This window comes from Megascapheus bottae, chromosome 1 (genome assembly GCF_031878675.1).
Source record: "Megascapheus bottae isolate mThoBot1 chromosome 1, mThoBot2.hap1, whole genome shotgun sequence".
In the NCBI taxonomy this organism is placed as follows: domain Eukaryota; kingdom Metazoa; phylum Chordata; class Mammalia; order Rodentia; family Geomyidae; genus Megascapheus; species Megascapheus bottae.
The window spans coordinates 5,068,321-5,089,014 of NC_143509.1; the positions used below are offsets into that span (position 1 = coordinate 5,068,321).

The 20,694-nt window shown below is 42.6% G+C and overlaps 2 pseudogenes; both read left to right on the top strand.

Moving 5' to 3' along the window:
• The first annotated feature begins 2,585 nt into the window (after positions 1-2,585).
• On the top strand, positions 2,586-4,237 carry LOC150068104 (olfactory receptor 7D4-like; annotated as a pseudogene).
• Positions 4,238-7,003: 2,766 nt separating this feature from the next.
• Positions 7,004-7,951, top strand: LOC150068105 (olfactory receptor 7D4-like; annotated as a pseudogene).
• The last annotated feature ends 12,743 nt before the right edge of the window (positions 7,952-20,694 follow it).

The window sequence follows — 20,694 nt, forward strand, 5'->3', positions numbered from 1 at the left end:
GACTTGAACTCTGAGCCTGGATGCTGTTTCTGAGCTCTTTAGCTCAACACTATCGCCCTACTCCTTGAGCTACAGCCAAACATCTGCTTTTCTGGTGGTTAATTGGAGATAAGAGTATCACAGACTTTAGTGCGTGAGCTGGTTTTGAACCAAAATCCTCGGATCTCAGCCTCCTCAGTAGCTAGGATGACAGGAGAGAACCACCATATCTGGCAGGTTTTTTCTAAGCTGACTTCATAGAAATCAAACAATTGAGCCGAGGGAGTCAGTAACAGAAGGTAAGGAAATTGGGGCTGATATGAGACAAATGAAGATCAGAAAATACAAATGTCCTGTTAACCGGTGGGAATACATTCATTAAATAATAAATAAATGTTCATACCTTGATTAAATTCACTGAACCGGGCACTGAGCTATTCTTGTGATATTCTGAATGGATATAAAGGGTAACATATATGAGGTAACAAATATAATTTTATAGGGTGCTGGGTGTCTCTGTGTGCTGCTGACCAAACAAAACATGGGATTTTTATCTATAACTTCAAAGTATAAGAAACATTTAAATTATGAATAAAAACCAAGAAATTGTTTTTTCCTGGAGAGAACAAGTCATCTATATTACATGACCAAAGATTCTTCAAGGCAGATGCCAAATCGACATGTCACTAGGGTTTTAGTTCCTATAGACATTAATAGTTCCCTTGAGAATTCATTGTTATCTTTTTTTTTACCAAAACAAAAGGAAAAAAAACAAAAGAAACTGTGTTCCCCTTGGAATAAATTAATTCCTCTCACCCTGTAACTGCCTACAATAATGCAAGGAATTAACCTAAATCTGTTTATCCATGATGTCATCTTCACTTTAACTCATGGGAACAAAATGGTTTGAAGACTGGAAAGACATTTCATTTCATAAAGACAATTATTTCATGAAAGGCAATACATTTCATGAGGAGATCTTAGTACATTCATCGATTGAGTTGCAAGAAACTGCACAAGCTTCTGACTCCCTTCTCTCACTCCAGTCTCCGTGAAAACCCAGCCGACAAACTTCTAAGGAGGAGTTGGGGAGATAAGAAATTTTCAGTGATAACCAAAATACAGAACCATGGTAGCCTGGTAATGACAGGGGAAATGTAAATTTATGACCAGAGAGGGGAATCAAGACAAAAAGAAAATGGGGTGAGTAGTAGGCAATCCTCTGGAATAGTGAGGCTGGGAAGGGCTAGAAGGGAGCTCACATCTGCAGGTGAGGTCCCAGAACTCTAAGGCATTTGGAGTTCAGGCTTTGTGAACTCTGACTTCCTTTCTTTCTCTCACTTTCTGCAACTATAGCACCTTCTGCATGAAGTTCCCTTCTGAAAGGTCTCTCGCTTTTCTTCACTCTTTCCCAATAATCAGCGTTATGTGTCAGCTTTGCTACATCTCATTATATATTTATTAATCACAGAGATGAACCTCCAGTGTCAGCTTTGCTTGGAATTTTTTTTCTTATACTCTCCAATATTTTGCTGGCATATTTGACTGAAAATGTATGGTTTGTTTCCCATTTGTGTCCATAACAAAATCTAGCCAACAATGGAATTATGAATGAGTATTCCCCTTCGTGGGGGGGGTCTGAGTGTGTGCCTGCATGTACATGTGGCGGTCATGGGGCTTGAAATGTGGGTCTGGGTACTGTCCCTGGGCTTCTGAGCCATACCAAGTGAACTATAGCTCATGTGTGGCTTTTGTTAATTAATTAGGAATGAGAATCTCATGGATTTCCCTTCCTGAGTTGGCTTCACAACCTGATCCTTCAATTGTAGCCTCATAGTAGCTCGAATGGCAGCTGTGAGCCACTGGCACCCAACTTCCCTCACCTAATTTTCCACATACACACTGGCTTCTGTGTGCAAAGAATGGTTTTCTTTGTATACCAACTGAAAAGGGGGGTTTTGCTGTGGTATTTCCATACAGGCATATATTGCATTTTGATCGAAATAAACTTGACTGTAGCGCTTTCTTTGGCCTGTATCCTGTGCTCCTGATTTCAACAGGGTTTAGTGGATATTATCTTCATCTTCACACATATTGTTTATTACTCAATCCCACCATTCCTCGTTCTCTCTCAGGATTATACCTGTAAACATTTACACTCATGACAGATAGATGGATAGACAGACAGACAGGCAGACAGAACACTGAGCATATGAATCAAATTCATCCAATTTATTATTGCATGATGCATTATTTCTGCTGATTTCTGCATAATATGTTCCTGCTCCAGAGCATGAAATCTCACACATGTGTTGTATAGTGTGTGTGTGTGTGTGTATGTGTGTGTGTGTGTTTGTGTGTGTGTGGGGGGGGTCAGTCCTGGGATTTAGACTCAGTATCCCTGAGACTTGTTAGCCAAGGCTACCACTAAAGCCACAGCTCCAACACATCCATTTTTTGGTGCTTCAAATTGGAGTTGAGAGTCTCACAGACTTTCATGCTTAGGCTGGCACTGAACCATGAACCTCAGATCTCAGCCTCCTGAGCAGCTATTATGACAGGCATAAGCCAAAGGTGGTTTCCTCAGTGTATTGTGTGTTTGCGATATGATGTTGCTTTCTCTTCTGGCACTTTCTCCTTTACTTGCTCATATTTTAGAAGGAATTCTCTGTCAGGAGGCATCCACAGCCATGTTGAACAGCCATGCTGTATTCCATCCACACAGGTAACAGATGTGTCGTGTTGAGAACAGCTCAGCCCATGAACGCGGCCTGGACTCCAGGCAATGAGGCTGAATGACATCCGGGAACTCCATGTACTGCGATCTTCCCCATAAATTCTCCCATTCCTGAGATAAATGCTCACTCCATGGCCTGCAGACAACAGTAGGACAACTCCCCGGTGTTGGCCTTTCATGTGTCTTCTCAGGTGGTCCACATTCACCCAGCTCCACAAGAAGTAACTCATTGACAACCTGGGAGTTGAAAGCATTTTCTGACTGGGGAGGTGAAGGGAAGACATGGGCAGATGAATGGACAGAGGAAGGGTGGGAAAATGCAATCCTAAAACTCAATGTACACATGTGAAGCTAGAACTGGGTAAACTGAGGGATGGAAGGGGCTGGGAGTCACAGACCATGATGGGATGACCATATACTCACAAATCCTATGTTGAATTGAAAGCCCTGACTACAACTACTTACAACTAAATTCAAATACAACCATGTGAGCGTTCACTGAACTTTTGTTTACTTGTCCCAAGGAGAACAGCCAGGGCTATGACAGCAAAAAAACCTCACAAGGGAATCACCATTCCTCCTCCTGGGCCTCTCAGACGACCCTCAACTCCAGTCCCTGCTCTTTGGGCTTTTCCGGTCCATGCACCTGATCACTGTGCTCGGAAATCTGCTCATCATCCTGGCTGTCACCTCTGACCCCCACCACCACACCCCCATGTACTTCTTCCTCTCCAACCTTTCTTTTGTGGACATCTGCTTCACCTCCACAACTATCCCCAAGATGCTGGTGAACATCCAGACCCAGAGGAAAGACATCTCCTACCCAGAGTGCCTCACTCAGGTGTATTTCTTCATGATTGTTGGTGGAATGGACAATTTCCTATTGACCGTGATGGCTTATGACCGTTTTGTGGCCATCTGACACCCACTGAACTACCCGGTGATCATGAACCCTCACCTCTGTGGCCTGCTGGTGCTGGCGTCTTGGCTGGTCACATTCCGTGTCACCATGCTCCATATACTGCTCCTGGTTCGCCTGACCTTCTCCGTGGGTACCGAGATCCCCCATTTCTTCTGTGAACTGGTTCAGCTTCTCGAGGTGGCCAGCTCCGATGCCCTGGTGAACACCATCTGTCTCTATGTGGTGACTACCCTGGTTTGTGCATTTCCTGCCACTGGGATCCTGTTCTCTTACCGTCAGATCCTCTCCTCTTTAATGAAGCTGCCCAACATTGTAGCAAGCACAAAGCCTTCTCCACCTGTGGCTCTCACCTCTGCATGTTTGCCTTGTTCTATGGCACAGGCTTTGGGGTGTACCTCAGTTCGGCTGTATCTCTTTCTCCCAGATCTGGGGCTGTGGCCTCGGTGATGTACACAGTGGTCACCCCTATGCTGAACCCCTTCATCTACAGCCTGAGGAACCAGGATGTGATGGGGGCCCTGGGGAGACTCCTGCAGAGAGCTGTGCCTTGTCCCAAATGGATTCCTGACCCCAAATTAAGTGGGCACCACAAACCATAAGGAAAATGCTGTGAGTTCTCCTATCGTGGCCCTGAATATGTTTATGTGTCTGTGTCTCTGTCTGTCTGTCTGTGTCTGTGTGGAAACTGAAGCTTGAATTCAGGGCACTTTTCTCTCTCATATAGCTATTTCACTGAAGGCTGGCACTCTGCCACTTGAGAAATATCTGCACTTGTGCATCTTGCTGGACAGCTGGACATAAGAAGCACTGAGAATTGGGCCGGGAGTTTGGCCTAGTGGTTAAAGTGCTTGCCTAGCATGCATGAAGACCCGGGTTCGATTCTTCGGTACCACATACATAGAAAAAAAGCTCGAAGTGGTGTTGAGGCTCAAGTGGTAGAGCTCTAGCCTTGAGAAAGTCTAAGGACAGTGCTCAGGCCCTGAGCTCAATCCCAGGACTGGCGAAAAAATAAGAAGCCCTCAGAATTGTTCGGCCATGATAACTTTGAACTGAGATCCTGAGATCTCAGCTTCTTGGGGAGCTAGGACTGCAGATGTGAACCACTGGCGTCTGACTGTCTAGGCTCTTTCACTGCTGTAAATGTCTTCTTTCATTGATTGTTTTAGTTCCCAAGGTACATCTGACTCCACTTGGATATGTGTGTGTTTGTTACTCTCAGTTACTTCCTCCATCATTCCTTTGAAACTTTTCTTCCCTGTAGACTGATTTAAGGGTCAGCTTAGTTCAGTTTTTTTCTGAGACTTCTAATTTGACATCCAGAAAAATTTTTTTCACCAACAATGCTGAGACGGTTTCCGAGAAAATCATCTTGTTGAATAATTCAGTCCCATCACTTAAAACAGTTAATATCTTGGATCTACACAAGTGTCAAAAGGAAAATCTTAACCAATGAAGACGGGTGCTTGTTTTACAGCTGTAACATTTTTTCATCTGGAAAGCATTCCTTGGACTCATTATTCCTGGGGCTGGAACTCAGGGCTTCGGCACTGTCCTTGGGCTTTTTCCTCAAGGTTAGTGCTCTACTTCTTGAGCCACAGTAAAACTCTTGGCCTTTCTATATATGTGCTACTGAGGAATCGGAACTGGGTCTTCATGCATCCTAGGCAAGCACTCTAACACTAGGCAAAACTCCTGACCCCTGAAGTAGTTATTCTTACTAAGCCAATTTCTTGATGGAGGAGACAATTTAGAATGCACAATAACCAGACACCTCACACTGCACCCAGAGGGCAAACACTGGCTCTCCTACCTTTTTTTTTCTTTTTCTTTCCTTTTTTTCCCCCAGTCTTGGGCTTGAACTCCGGGCCTGAGCACTCTCCTTGAGCTTCTTTTGTTCAAGCATAGCAAGCTAACTCTTTCAACTTTTTCTGTTTATATGGAATCAAACTCAGGGCTTAATGCATGCTAGGCAAGCACTCTACCACGAAGCCACATTTCCAGCCTACCTTTTGCATGAACACATGGTTGTATTTTCAAGAATATAATTACAGTCTAGCTTGGAAATTTTTTTCAGTTGTATATGAACATCTAGAAACATGATAGCATGGTGCCTCCTTTCTGATGAAATTCTATTTATTTATGTAATATAGTAATTTGCATATTAACATATAATTTAATACATAAATATACAATATATTCTTTTGTTTTTTGCCATTCCTGGAGCTGGAACTCTGGGCCTGAGCACTGTTCCTAGCCTTTCACAAAAATATGGTGTTCTAGAACTTCCATCTTTTTCTGGTTAATTAGACATAAGGGATAAATTATATGCATGTATACATATATACATATACATAGGATTACAGGCATGAGCCACCACACCCAGCTTAAGAAATCCACTTTTGCTTCCATGACTTTAATAGAAGCCAGGCGTCAGTGGCTTACCCCTGTCATTGTAGCTACTCAGGAGGCTGAGATCTGAGGATTGAGGTTCAAAGCCAACCAAGCACAAAACTCAGTGAGACTCTTCTCTCTATGAACCACTAGAAAACTGGAACTGGTGCTGAGGTTCAAGTGGTAGAGTGCTAGCCTTGAGAAAGCCCAAAGACAGAGCCCAGGCCCTGAGTTCAAGCCCCAGGACTGGCAAAAAAATGAATGACAGGATGTACAAGTCCTGTGGAAGAAGGCACAGTGGGAGCACAGGGAAGATGGCCGGGGGTGGTGTGAGAAAGGGATGCAGACTGCTAAGATACTTTACATGCATTCATGCCAATGGAACAATAAAACCTGCTAGAATTCCTCTAAGAATAGAGGAGAAAGGAGAGAGCAACAGGGTAAGTCTAATCAGGGTATATTATAAGCAAATAATAGGTCAAAGAAACCTACTATATGCTGACTTTCAAAAAGACAAGACGAAAACACTTTTAGGGAATTGGTGGCTCATACCTCTAATCCCAGGCTGAGATATGAGGCTCATGGTTAAACACCAGTTGAAGCAGGTGAGTCCATGAGACTCTTATCCTCAATTAACCATCTGTAAAGGTGGAAGTAGAGGTATGGCTCAAGTAGCAGTAGTGGTAGAGGACTAGCACTGAGGGAAGACAAAAGCTCAAGGACAGTCAAGGGCAGCACCTAATCTCTGAATTCAAGCCTCAGGACTAGCAAAACACAAAAACTCACAATTAGTGAATACAAAAAAGAAGATATTGACCAACATATTACAATATGAAAGTGAGTGGAGCCAATCTTGGCTGTGCAGGTCAACCCCGGGAAAGCCATTAGGAATCACAAAAGGCTTCTGGAAATGAACTGCCAGTGGGCATTGATTGAACTTTTGCTTACTTGCCCCAAAGAGAACAGCCAGGACTATGACAGCACAAAACCACACAGAGGGGAAACACCATTCCTCCTTCTGGGCCTCTCAGATGACCCTCAACTCCAGCCCATTCTCTTTGGGCTCTTCCTCTCCATGTACCTGATCACCATGCACGTAAATCTGCTCATCATCCTGGCCGTCACCTCTGACCCTCACCTCCACACCCCAATGTACTTCTTCCTCTCCAACCTGTCTTTTGTGGATCTGTTTTACTACTACTACCATCCACAAGTTGCTGGTGAACATCCACACCCAGAGGAAAGACATCTCCTACCCAGAGTGCCTCACTCAAGTGTATTTCTTTCTGGTTTTTGCTGGAATGGATAATTTCCTATTGACCGTGATGGCTTATGACCGCTTTGTGGCCATCTGTCACCCACTGAACTACCCGGTTATCATGAACCCCCACTTCTGTGGCCTCCTTGTCCTCATGTCTTGGCTTCTCATTTTCTGCATCTCACTATATCATGTTCTACTGATGAGGAAATTAACCTTCTCCCGGGGAACCACCATACCCCATTTCTTCTGTGAACTAGCTCAGGTTCTCCAGGTGGCCAGCTCTGACACCCTCATCAATGACATTTCTATGTATGTGTCTACTGTTCTGTTCTGTGTGGTTCCTGCCTTAGGAATCTTCTTCTCTTACCGTCAGATCCTCTCATCTTTAATGAAGATGTCCAACACAACTAGCAAGCACAAAGCCTTCTCCACCTGTGGCTCTCACCTCTGCGCACTCTCCTTGTTCTATGGGACAGGACTTGGGGTGTACCTCAGCTCTGCGGTGTCCTCCTCTTCCCACAGAAGCAAGATGGCCTCGGTGATGTAAACAGTGGTCACTCCCATGCTGAACCCCTTCATCTACAGCCTGAGGAACCAGGACGTGATGGGGGCTCTGGGAAGACTGCCAGGCAGAATGGTCTCCTGTCTTGATGGATTGTGAACCACAGAACAAAGTAGTCCATTGGCAGAGGAAAGACAAATTGGCTGAATTTCAGCATGGTCAAAATTTTTCCTACATTATAGGACTCAGTATATATTTTCCATCTACAAAGAGATATTAGGTCATGTCTACTCTGCAAAGCCCTATGGCTTTGTTTGTCAATGTGTGGCCATGTCTTACAAAGAATTGTACATGCCATCTTTTTAAAATCTTTTTTTCTTTTCAGTTTGAATTGTCCTTAGTATACCCACTCAGGTGTATTAAGGCATTTCTAATTGAACATAGAAAGCACTTATCACAATCCAAGCTTACACAGTATCCCCCTAAGTTATCCTCTTCAATGGCAACTCTTCCTCTCAACATTCTGAACAACTTCTTATCCTCCTCCTCCTCCTCTTTCTCTTCCTCCTCCTCCCCTCCTCCTTCTCCTACTCCTTCTGTGATAGTCCTGGTACTTGAATTCAGCCCCTGGGTGCTCTCCATTACATTTTTGGTCAGGGTTATCCCTCTACCATTTGAGACACATCTACACAATCCTCTTTTGGGGGAGCTATTCAGAGATGGGACTCTCATAGACTTTTGTCTGTGCTGCCTTTAAACCACTATCCTCAGATCTCAGCCTCACACCCTCACAGCTGGGATTACAGATATCAGTCTCTGCCACCTGGCAAGATGAATTTTATTTTTGACTTTGCAGAACCGGAATAAACACATACAAGAATCCAAGTAGAATTCCTACACTTTCTGAACAGCAATTATGGCAATACATATGAGATTTTAAGTCAACGGTTTTATTTTTTTTTGTATTTTACTAATTTCTCTTTCCCACTCAGGTATGACCTTGTATCCATGGTAACTGTATAGGTGACATCCACACCAACAGTGTCTGAGGATGCCTGTTTCTTCTCAGCCTCACCAGAACTAGTTGTAGATTTCCTTCATGATTGACATAATACAAAATCACAGTGTTTATTGATTTCCACACCGTGTGTAGCTAAAGAGGTTCAATATTTCTTCATGGATTTCTTCATAGCCAATTTTACCTCTCTTAAAGACTGTGTTAACAATCCTTTACTTCACTGTAAAATCAATTTAATTGTGGATACTTAATATTTGGTGTGGAATATCTGAGAGGCTTTCCTTCTCTCCTGGGACTGGGGGTCTTTGAAAGTGAATATCCACAAAGCACTTCTCTCATTCTCATCAGCATTTCCTGTGCTCTGAAGAATGTTTCGATTTACTGAAATCCCTTTTGTCAATTTTTCCTCCTATTTAATAAAATATTACAGAACTTTCCAAAAAGTACTAGTCTCGGCAATATCTCTCCTTACATTCTCTATGATTTCCTGTTTAATTTGAGCTTCAGGTCCTACAGGCTGAGATGTGAGGATGGTTCTTCAAAACCAGGTTGGGCAGGAAAGTCTGTGGCACTCTTATCTCTACCCATAAAACTGCTGGAAGTAAATGGGGCAACCTGTGCTCACACCTGAATTCTGGCTATTCGGGAGCCAGATATCTGAGGATCACAGATCAAACCCAGCCTGGACATGAAAGTCCATCAGACTCTTACTTCCAATTAACCACCAGAAAACTAAAAGTGGTGCCGTGGCTCAAACAAGGAGAGTGTTAGCCTTGAGAGCTCAGAGATAGTGCCCATACCTAGAGTTCAAGGCCCACAAGAGAGGGGGGGGGAGGTGCGCCCTCACTTGTAAGGGAACAACAAACAATGAGAAACCTGGAAGGTCCTAAGATCTAGATTAGCTTGCATTCACCCCTGTCACTCAGCAGAGCAATCCATCAAGAGAAAGGATAAGCTACATCCAAACTTGAAAAACAAATCTTAGAATGTCACTGTGTGTACAGGATGTGACCTCCACTAAAGGAACACCCAAAATCAGTTCTGATACTACTGGCTCAGGCTTGAACCCCCAGCTACTCCACAGGCTGAGATCTGAGGATGGAAGCTCACAGTCATCCTGGGCAGGAAGTCCTCCAAGACCTTATTTGCAGTTAAATAGGAACAAGTGAGAAGTAGAGTCATGGTAAAAGTGGCACCAACCTTGAGCACAAAAGGTTAGAAAGAATTCCCAGGCCCTGAATTACAGGCCAGGAACCAACACACACACACACACACACCCGCATACACAATATCCGCATTCAATAGTATCATAAGGTGATCATATGTTCCTGGTTTTATTTGGGGGGGTTCGTTTCTTTTCCGGTGTGTGTGTGTGTGTGTGTGTGCGTGTGTGTGTGTGTTGCTCTTGGAGCTTGAACTCAGAGCCTGGGAATTGTCCCTGACTTTTTTTGCTCAAGGAAACTGCTCTACTACTCGAGCCACAGCTCCATTCTGGCTTTTAATTGTTCATAGACCATAAGACTCTCACAAACTTTTCTACCACAGCTGGATTCTGACTTTAAATCCCCACATCTCAGCCCCCTAAATATCAAGGACTATAGGCCTAAGGCAGCAGCACCCAACTAATATTGTTTGCTTTTTTCTTTTACCTTTTCCTTTGATGTCAGTCATTGGACTTGAACTCTGGGCCTGGGTGCTGTCCCTGAGCTCTTCAGCTCAATACTACTACCCTACTACTTGAGCCACAGCCCCACTTCCAGTTTTCTGGTGGTAAATTGGAGATAAGAGTCTTAAGGACTTTAGTGCCCAGACTGGCTTTGCACCAAGGTCCTCAGATCTCAACCTCCTGAGTAGCTAGGATTACTGGAGTGAGACATCATGCCCGGCAGTGTTTTCTAAGCTGACTTCATAGAAATCCATCAATTGGGTGGAAGGAAGATGGTGCCGAGACAATAGGGGTGGTGCCTAGCTCTCTCTCACAAAAAGAGACAAGCAGGGAGTCTCACGAGCCAATTACCTTAACAAATCCACAACAAACTCAAAAAGCAACGGAGAAGGACTCAAACCAGAAAAGAAATCCAGATAAAGCTCACATCCAACTTTCTCAAAGAATTCAGAATGCAAGGACCCCTCCCTCACCCCTCGCCATCTTAGGTCATAAAACAAACCTGGACAGATTCAGAAACACTTAGATTATTCCATGTATGCTCTCAGACCACAAAGGCATCAAGTTGGAACTGAACACACATCTCCACCAACGAAAACCCTGTAACACATGGAGACTGAACAACACATTGTTGAATCACCAATGGATCATCAAAGAGATCAGAACAGAAATCCAACAGTTTATGCAATTTAACAATAAGGAGACCACAAAATACCAACTCCTTTGGGACACAGCAAAGGCAGTACTCAGAGGAAAATTTGTAGCGCTGAGTGCCTACAACAACAAGTTAGGAAAATCGCAAACCAACAAGTTAATGTCTCACCTTAAGTTCCTGGAAAAAGAGCAACAAACCAACCCTAACCCCAGTAGAAGAAAGCAAATAATTAAAATCAAAGCAGAATTAAATGATTTGGAATCCAAAAAAACTATAGAAAGAATAAAAAGAAACAAGGAGTTGGTTCTTTGAAAGAATTAACAAAATTGACAAACCCTTAGCAAATGTTACCAAAAAAGAAGAGAGCATATCAAAATAAACAAAATCACAGAAGAAAATGGTAATATGACAGTGGTGCTGTGGCTCAAACAAGGAGAGTGTTAGCCTTGAGAGCTCAGAGATAGCGCCCAGGCCTACAGTTCAAGGCCCACAACAAAAAGAGAGAGAGAGAGAGAGAGAGAGAGAGAGAGAGAGAGAGAGAGAGAGAGAGAGAGAGAGAGACAGAGAGACAGAGAGACAGAGAGACAGAGAGACAGAGAGGTGAGTTCTCACTTGTAAGGGAACAACAAACAATGAGAAACCTGGAAGGTTCTAAAATCTAGATTAGACAGGAGCTTTCATTCACCCCTGTCACTCAGCACTGTGTCCCAGCAGAGCAATCCATCAAGAGAAAGAAAAAGCTGCATCCAAACTTGAAAAACAAATCTCAGAATGTCACTGTATGTACAGGATGTGACCTCCACTAAAGGAACATCAAAAATCAGTTCTGATGCCACTGGCTCAAGCCTGAACCCCCCCCCCCGCTAATCCACAGGCTGAGATCTGAGGATGGAAAAAAAATCCAATCCCATGGACAGTCACTCCTTATTCATTTCTATTCTTTCATCAGGTAGGCAAGAATCTACTTCTGATTCCTCTGGACTTGCCTCTTCTGCTATTATGGCATTTGAAGGGAAAGGGGCAGGCCTGGAAATTTGGTATTGAGTGAAATAAGTCAGGCTCAGAGAAACAGAAGGTATTTGTCCTTCTCTAAACCATAGAAATTAAATCTCAATTTTCAGGATATATGAGTACACATTGGGTCATGTGGATCAATGCACACACAAATTGAGTAAAGTGTAGCAGAAAAGGATTCTGATGGAACAACCCCTCTCTATAGTTTAACCACATGAATAGGAGGAAGCTGAAACAGCCTGCTCCTTAAAACTACATAGTGTTCCAGGGGTAGGTGGCTCACACTTCTAATACTAACTATTCCAGAGGCTGAAGTGTGAGATTCACAGTTGGAAGCCAGTCTGTGGCAGGGAACTCTGAGGAACCCTTGTTTTCAATTTACTAGCAAAAAGCAGGAAGTTAGGAGGAGGCAAAATGAAAGGACCTCCAGGAACTTAGGAAAGTGGTTTGAACCATTTATATTCTGCTACATTTCGTGACCCACAAATGAGAACGGAAAAGCACAGTAGGTATAGAATTCTCCATTACATATACTGGTACCCCTAACTTTCAACCCCTACCTGCAAATTCACTGACATACACTTTCCAGACTCCTTGTGTGTAAGGTTTTACAAGAGCATCCTTACCACCTATGGTGCCCAAACCATCCTACCTGTCTTCAAGCTGCAGAGAAGATACTCCTTCACAACCCATTACATCCCACTCTACTGTTTAAGCTGCTTCCCTCTTCAGCTATGGCCCAGGTAGACAGATCTGAGCACCCCAGTTCTGGTGCCCAGCATAGGTCCAGCCTCTGTCCTCAGGAAAAAGATGAAGACACAGAAGGAGTAGAGACGGTGTTGATGAGGAGACAGATATAGGACCACTGTCCTGGAGACAGGAGAGGGACGGTTCATCCTTGGCTTCTATATGGCCTTGAAGGATTAATAGCCATAGGTCACAATTAACCAAACTGTGTGTATTAATAAGCCAAGTCTCTGGACATTTTCAACAAAGGGACAGCAGAATCATGAAAACAATACATGACATGTGACCAGGAGTGTGGCCTAGAGTAGTGTCCTCACCTATTATGCACAGAGCCCTACATTCAATTCCCTTGAAACTCATAAACAGAAAAAAAAACAGAAATTGTGCTGTGACTCAAGTGGAAGAATAGTGTCATTGAGAAAAATGTGTTCAAGGACAATGCCCAGGCCCTGAGCTCAAGCCCCTGGTCTGGCAAAAAAAAGAATAGGATTTTTTGAAGTATTTTTATTGTATTTAATAAAAGGGTTACATGGTATTTGCCAGATAGAAGGTGCATTAATTCACATACATTGATACCTTTCCACATGTCTTGGTCCCCATTGCCTTCCCCCCCGGCCCCCCTCTTGGTTTTCCCCCCTTCCCTACCAAATTTCAAGTAACGAAATACAAATGTATCCAATATATCAGATAACAAAGTGAGATATTGTGACAATATGAGATAACAAAGGAACAGCAAAAGAGATGAGAGATAACATAGCACCTTAAGGAGAGAAATCATTCGTTATATGGCTTTTGTTTCAATATCCTAGAGGTCCATTCAATTAGCTTCATACTATAAGGCCTTATGTATCAAGTTTTTGCTCTATTGCAAATCTTTGCTATTACAGCCCAAGGTTTCTACTGGTTATGATGAATGAGGGAAACTATTGAGCCTAAGTTCCTTTGAGTCTGGCTTACTTCACTTAATATGATTTTTTCTAAGTCTTTCCATTTCCTAACAAATGGGGCGATGTAGTTTTTTCTGACAGCAGCATAGAATTCAATTGTGTACAAATACCACATCTTGTGGATCCATTCATCAACTGAGGGACATCTAGGTTGGTTCCATATCTTTGCTATGGTGAATAAAGCTGCAATGTACATTGATTTCTTTTATGACCAGAGATGTTGAGCATTTCTTCATGTGTCTATAGGCAATTTTTGTTTCTTCTTCAGAGAAGACTCTCATTAAGTCTTTGGCCCATTTTTTAATGGGATGGTTGTTACTTTGGAGATTAGTTTTGGAGTGATTTAATTTTTTGAGCTGTTGATAAATTTTAGATATGAGGCCTTTGTCCGTTGTATGGTTGGTGAAGATCTTCTAACACTCTGTAGGCCTCCTAACTAGTTTACTAGCTATGTCCTTTGCCAAACAAAACCTCTGCAGTTTAATGCAGCCCCACTTATCCAGCCTTTCTCTGATTTGTTGTGATTCTTGGTCTTTACTAAGAAGGTTTTGACCTGTGCCAAGGAGTCCTAGTGTATCTCCTACTCTTTCCTGTAAAGTTTTCTGTGTGTAAGCTTTACAGCCAGGTCTTTGATCCATTTGGAGTTAATTCTAGCGCAGGGTGACAAAGAAGGATCCATCTTTAGTTTTCTGCAGGTGTTTAACCAGTTCTGCCAGCACAAGATGTTGAAGAGGCGATCTTTGTTCCATTCTATTTTTTTTGGCTCCCTTGTCAAAGATTAGGTGGCCATAGGTCTGTGGTTTAATATCTGGGTCCTCAGTTCTATTCCATTGGTCTTCAGGCCTGTTGTTGTGCCAGTGCCAAGCTGTTTTGATAATTATAGCCCTGTAATAGAGTCTAAAGTTTGGAATTGAAATTCCCCCAGTGCTAAGAAGTGCTGCTATACGGGGTCTTTTATTATTCCATATGAAATTTTGGATTGCCTCTTCTATTTCTTTAAAGAATGCCATTGGGATATTGATGGGTATTACGTTTAATTTGTAGATAGCCCTTGGCAAGATTGTCATTTTCACGATGTTGATTCTTCCAATCCAGGAGCATGGGAGGTTTTAACATACCCACAGTGAACCAAGAAGAACTGACCCAACTAAATACGCCTATTTCAAGCACTGAAATAGAAATGGCAACTATAGAACGTCCACCTAAGAAAAGCCCAGGGCCAGATGGATTCACAGCTGAATTCTATAAGGTCTTCAAAGCAGAACTCACACAAATACTCCTCAAGCTCTTCAACGAAATTGGAAATGAAGGTTCTTTACCAAACTCATTCTATGAAGCCAGTATAACCCTCATCCCCAAACCAGACAGAGATTCATCAAAGAAAGAGAACTATAGACCTATTTCTTTGATGAACATTGATGCAAAACTTCTCAACCAAATACTGGTCAACCGTCTACAACAACTTATCAAAAAAATTATACACTATGATCAAACTGGATTCATCATGGGGAGGCAAAGCTGGTTCAACATACGCAAATCAATTTACATAATTCAACACATCAAAAGGAGGAAGGACAAAAATCACATGATTGTCTCAATAGATGCAGAAAAGGCATGTGACAAGATCCCACACCCCTTTATGTTAAAAGTTCTGGAGAAACTAGGAATCCATGGAACATTCCTCAATATAATAAAGGCTGCATATGACAAACCCACAGCTAGTATTATACTTAATGGCAAAAAGCTAAAGCCATTCCCTCTAAAATCAGGAAAGAGACAGGGATGCCCACTCTCTCCACTCCTCTTTAAAATTTTATTAGAATTCCTAGCCAATGCAATAGGGCAAGAAGCAAGCACAAAGGGGATCCAAGTAGGGAAAGAGGAAGTAAAACTATCCCTCTTTGCAGATGACATGATTCTGTATTTAAAGAATCCTATAGACTCTACTCCCAAGCTCCTTGAGCTGATTCTAAACTTTGGAAAGGTAGCAGGCTATATAATTAACCCTCAAAAATCAACTGTCTTCCTCTCCGCCAACAGTGAGAGGAACGAGGCAACAATCAGGAAAGCAACTCCTTCTGCAGTAGCCTCAAAGAAAATAAAGTACCTAGGAATTAGCTTAACTAAGAATGTAAAGGACCTTTCTGATGAAAACTTTAAAACCCTGAAAAAGGAAACTAAAGCAGAACTAAGAATAGGATATTAAGTAGTTGTGCACTAGTTTCTTCATTACCATATTAATATTAATTTGTTGTACGAAGCGGTTACAGTTCAACACATCAGTTTGTGAGTACAATGTATTTTGGTTGTTGACACCCTTTCTGTCTCCCCAACTGTCCCAACTTCAACAATATCTTCAATATTCCATTTTTGAAAAAAGACAAACAATTCAATTGCATTAAAGTAATTGTCCAAGGAGTTTCCACTCAATAAAACAGTTGATGAACACAATGCATCTTGATCCTTATCAACACTTTCATTCTCCTTCATTCTACCCAAACTCCCCTCCCTTAAATTGTCTTCATTTTGAAGGGTATGTATAAAATCTTTAATAACATTTCCCTCCTTCTGTCTTCATTCTTCTACCATCCTCTGTCCTACCCTCTAGATTTCCATTACCCCATTTTCTGATACTCAGAAACATAATGATAAATTCTTCATTTTGTAGAAATAAATAGGGGGTTTTATTAAGACATATGTCACTGTCCTTCTACTATAATATGAATATGGGCTCTCAAGTTTGACCTTAATATGGGGGAGAAATCAAAGCTTTGTGTTGTATGATTTCTGGCAGTGAAATGGAAAGAAGCAGATGGGTCATTAAAAAGTTAGGAGCGAGGAGTGAGTGAAGGCACGAGTAGGGGAAGGTGACATTTTTGGAGAAGTTACATTGATGGAGATATATTATATTCAAAAACTGCTTTGGTAACTGTCAAATCCTTAGTACAACTAATTGAAATAATAATAATACGGATAAAAGAACTTGTCAGTGGCGGAAGATGGCGGCGGTTCAGTGTGAGTCTTTCTGTGCTCTCTCCAAGATACCAGGTCTAGAATCATAGGGGAAAGTTCATACCCAAAGAGCAACATTAAGTAAACTTTAGCACCACAGCAATCTCAGGCAGAATGGAAAAAGGCAGAAAACTGAAGCAAGAAGACAGTGTGGAGCGCTGCCAGCTGCTTAGAGCCAACATGGAGAGAAAGCCTTTCTCCTTAACCTGAGCACACAGCACTTCTTGGCTGCACAGACCAGTGCCAGACAGAGCCAGACAGAGCCTGCGCAAGCCCAGAGCCATCACCCAGCCGTGTCATGGAACTACCAGCTTCACGGAACCAGTGAGGAGCACAGAGAATATCTATATATTTTCTATAAACCTATGTTAGCCATTTGTATTTTTATACTTGTATTCATTTGTATGTTTATACTTGTGTTTCCTTAACTTGCCTTTCTGCTTTTGTCTATCTGCTTGCTAAAACCCTGAGAAATGCAACTGCTGTCCTTGTGGCTAATCTACAACCACCCACTTGTCCTTGGTTCCCAGACTGAGCTACACTGTAGTAAGGAGTATACACATTCCAAGCCGGAGCTAGAGATAGTAGCCATCTGGTACCTAGAAGGTCGGACTTTCGAGGGCCAGCAAACTAGGGCAAATGTCAACCAATCACAAGTCCGTTACCATGGAGATCCCCCTCGACTCATATCTGGCATAAAACCATCCTCTTAAAATGACAGCCAGCTAGACTCACCAATGATTAGCCACGACCCCTTTCCTGCTTTGTATTGCACCAATCATTTCATGGAATTATAGTATAAATTTCCCGCGTGTCATATTGATTTATTGCAATTACTTGCTGGGGGTTTCCCCCTACCAAAAAATGTATAAAAGGGGCTGTAATCTTGTGCTCAGGGCCTCTGGTCTTCACTCGACTCTCAGTGCACAGAGACCCATGCTCAAGCTCATCAATAAATGACTCATTGCAATTTGCATTGACCTTTGGTCTCTGGCTATGGGGGGGGCTTCAAGTTTCTCCGCACAATACCAGAAAACCCATCAATTATTGAGTACCTCCATAGAAAGACATTGGGAAGGGATCCTCTTCTCCACCAGCCTAGAGCAGCGCCATCGTGACTGCTGGCAAAACCCAGCCAAAACAACTGTAGTCTGAGAAGTGGTGCTGGCAGTGCCATCATTCAAAAGGGCAAATGTATTCCCAGAGGCAGCTTGGCCGGATGTCTGTTCCTGGCACTATCGGAAGTCCCACCCCTGGGCGTGGCCGCTGTCCTGGTAAACAAAGCCCCTCATGAAGCCACTGTTTTGTTTTTTGTTTCCAGCCCAATCAACAAACTGACAGAAAAATCGCAAAGCCAAATTGCAAGAGAAAAGACTTTTTGAAGGGTTTGGATCCCGAATTTAATGGAGATACAAGTTTCCTATCCTGTGCCCCACAAAAAGACAAACTGAAGAATAATATTTTTTCTGTTTACCAGGAGTGCAGCCCCACCCAGAGGGAGGAACTTCCACTAGCATTGGGGGCTGGTGTCTGGCTAAGCTGCCTCTGGGAAAACCTTTGCCCTTTTGAATGATGGCACTGCCTGCACCACTTCTCAGGCTCCAGTTGTTTTGGTCAGGTCTTTACCAGCAGTCAAGATGGTGCTGCTTTCAGCTGGTGGGGGATAGGAATCCTTCCCAATGCCGTTCCATGGAGGTATTCACAATTTGATGGGTTTTCTGGTTTTGTGAAGCTGACAGGTTCGCAACACACTGGGTGACCGCTCTGGCCTTGCTCAGGCTTGGTCTGGCTCTTTCTGGAGCCGGCAGGTCTGAGTGCCGAGAGGTACTGTCTGCTCAGGTTCAGGAGAAAGGTTTTGTCTTCACAGTGGCTCCAAGCAGCTGGCTCTGCTTCATGCTGTGTTCTCGTGCCGGTTTTCTGCCTTTTTCTCTCTGACTTAGATCTCTGTGGGGCTAAAGCTAACTTAGGATGGATCTTGTGGTATGAACTTTCCCCTGGTATCTTGGAGAGAGTACAGAAAGACTCAACATTGAACCGCCGCCATATTCTGCCAACGACAAGTTCTTTTATCCCTATTATTATTTTTTTAAGTAGTTGTACTAAGGATTTGACAGTTACCAAAGCAGTTTTTGAATATAATATATCTCGATCAAAGTCACTCCTCCCATATTATCACCTTCCCCTACTCACCCCTTCACTCACTCTTCATAATTTTGTGGGATATATATTGGATGCGTGTCTGCAGTCTCCCCATCTTCTTCTCATCTATCCCTAGACACCACCCAAACGCTGCCTGATGTGAATTTCCCTGAACCTAGATTTTGCCTTTCTATCGAATTACACTACTTGAGATCTTCTTGAATCTTCCATATATCAGTGAATACAGTTGTATACAAGATCATACCACCTGATGTATTTACTAAGGAGTTTGTGAGCTAAATGTACCTTCCACATTCAAGGGAAAAACATGGATCCTGTATCTCTTTGAGTCTAACATACTTCCTTTAACATAATTTTTTCCAGGACTTCCCAGTTCTTTCCCAGTGATAAAATACTATCCTCACCAATGGATGACTAGAATTTCACTATGTCTAGATATGACATTTCTTGGCTCCATTGACCCAATGAGGGTGCTGTGGCCTGATTCCATCCATGTCTGATAAACTACCAACAGCAGAATCCTCACGTCCTTCATATAGTTTGTTTTTCTCTCTTTCATGGTGCTGTCCTCCCATATGGCTGTCCAGTTCCTCATTGTAATGGGGAATCTGTGCCCCTAAGAATCCTCACATCTGTAGGGCATCTGTACTGTTGTTGTTTTATGTTTCTGATCCTCAGGATCATTCCACGGGGTGCAAGTTCAATGCATTCCCCATACGTGTGCTATAGTCAATCCTGGGACTCTTCTACATCATATGGGACCATCCTAATCCATTGAAGAAATGTCGCATGAGGACCCAGCTGGGCTGGGACTATTGCACTGCAGGGATGAAGGGCTTGAACTTTGAATGTTAGGTAGAATTGGAGACACAAGCTCAGAGCTGGTGATTAGTTAGATTTTTGGTGTGTTTGGTCCAAGTCTCTGAGGACGTACTGTTGTAAACAGATGAAGAGGGGAAAGGAGAACTCAAACCTGCTTTTTAGTGAAGAAAGAATATTTACAGAAGGGAATTGTCCTCCTCCTTTAGGAAGAATGAGCTTCCATCATTTGTGAAGAAATAAATTTCGAGGACAAAATTCAAATGAAGTCAAGCCAGACCCAGGGATGCTAAGGATGCATATTTTCTCTCATATGTGGTAGTTAGATCTAATTTATAATTATATAATTATGTTCATGTGGGATAATTTGCAAAGGTACCCAGTTTATACCCTAAAGCGCGCTATGTTCATGGAGGGAGTTTAAATGGTGTCATTCCTTAGAAAACTCACTCTCAGTCCACAAGAATGAATGCCAGGAAGCTGGAAAGTCTTGTAGGCTTAGAGCAATGAAATTTATAAAACTAATGTGAGGAAAATAGCGAAATTGATGTCTAGAGATGAAGATGTCAAACACATTTCATAGCTATGTTCTCAAGACAACGGAAAACCAATGTATCAACTGAAATATGATCTATTTAGGATAGAGTTTAAATGGTGTAATTCATTAGAACTCCCAAAATATCGGCCAACAAAATGATTATCAGAAAATAGCGTACTGGATATAGTATGACACTAAATGAAAGGGCCTCTAGGATGTAGAAACAAAAGCCATATAATGAGTGATTGTTGTCCTTAATGTACTATGTTATCTCTCATCTCTTGCTGTCCCTTGTTTATCTCATATTGTTACAGTATCTCACTTTG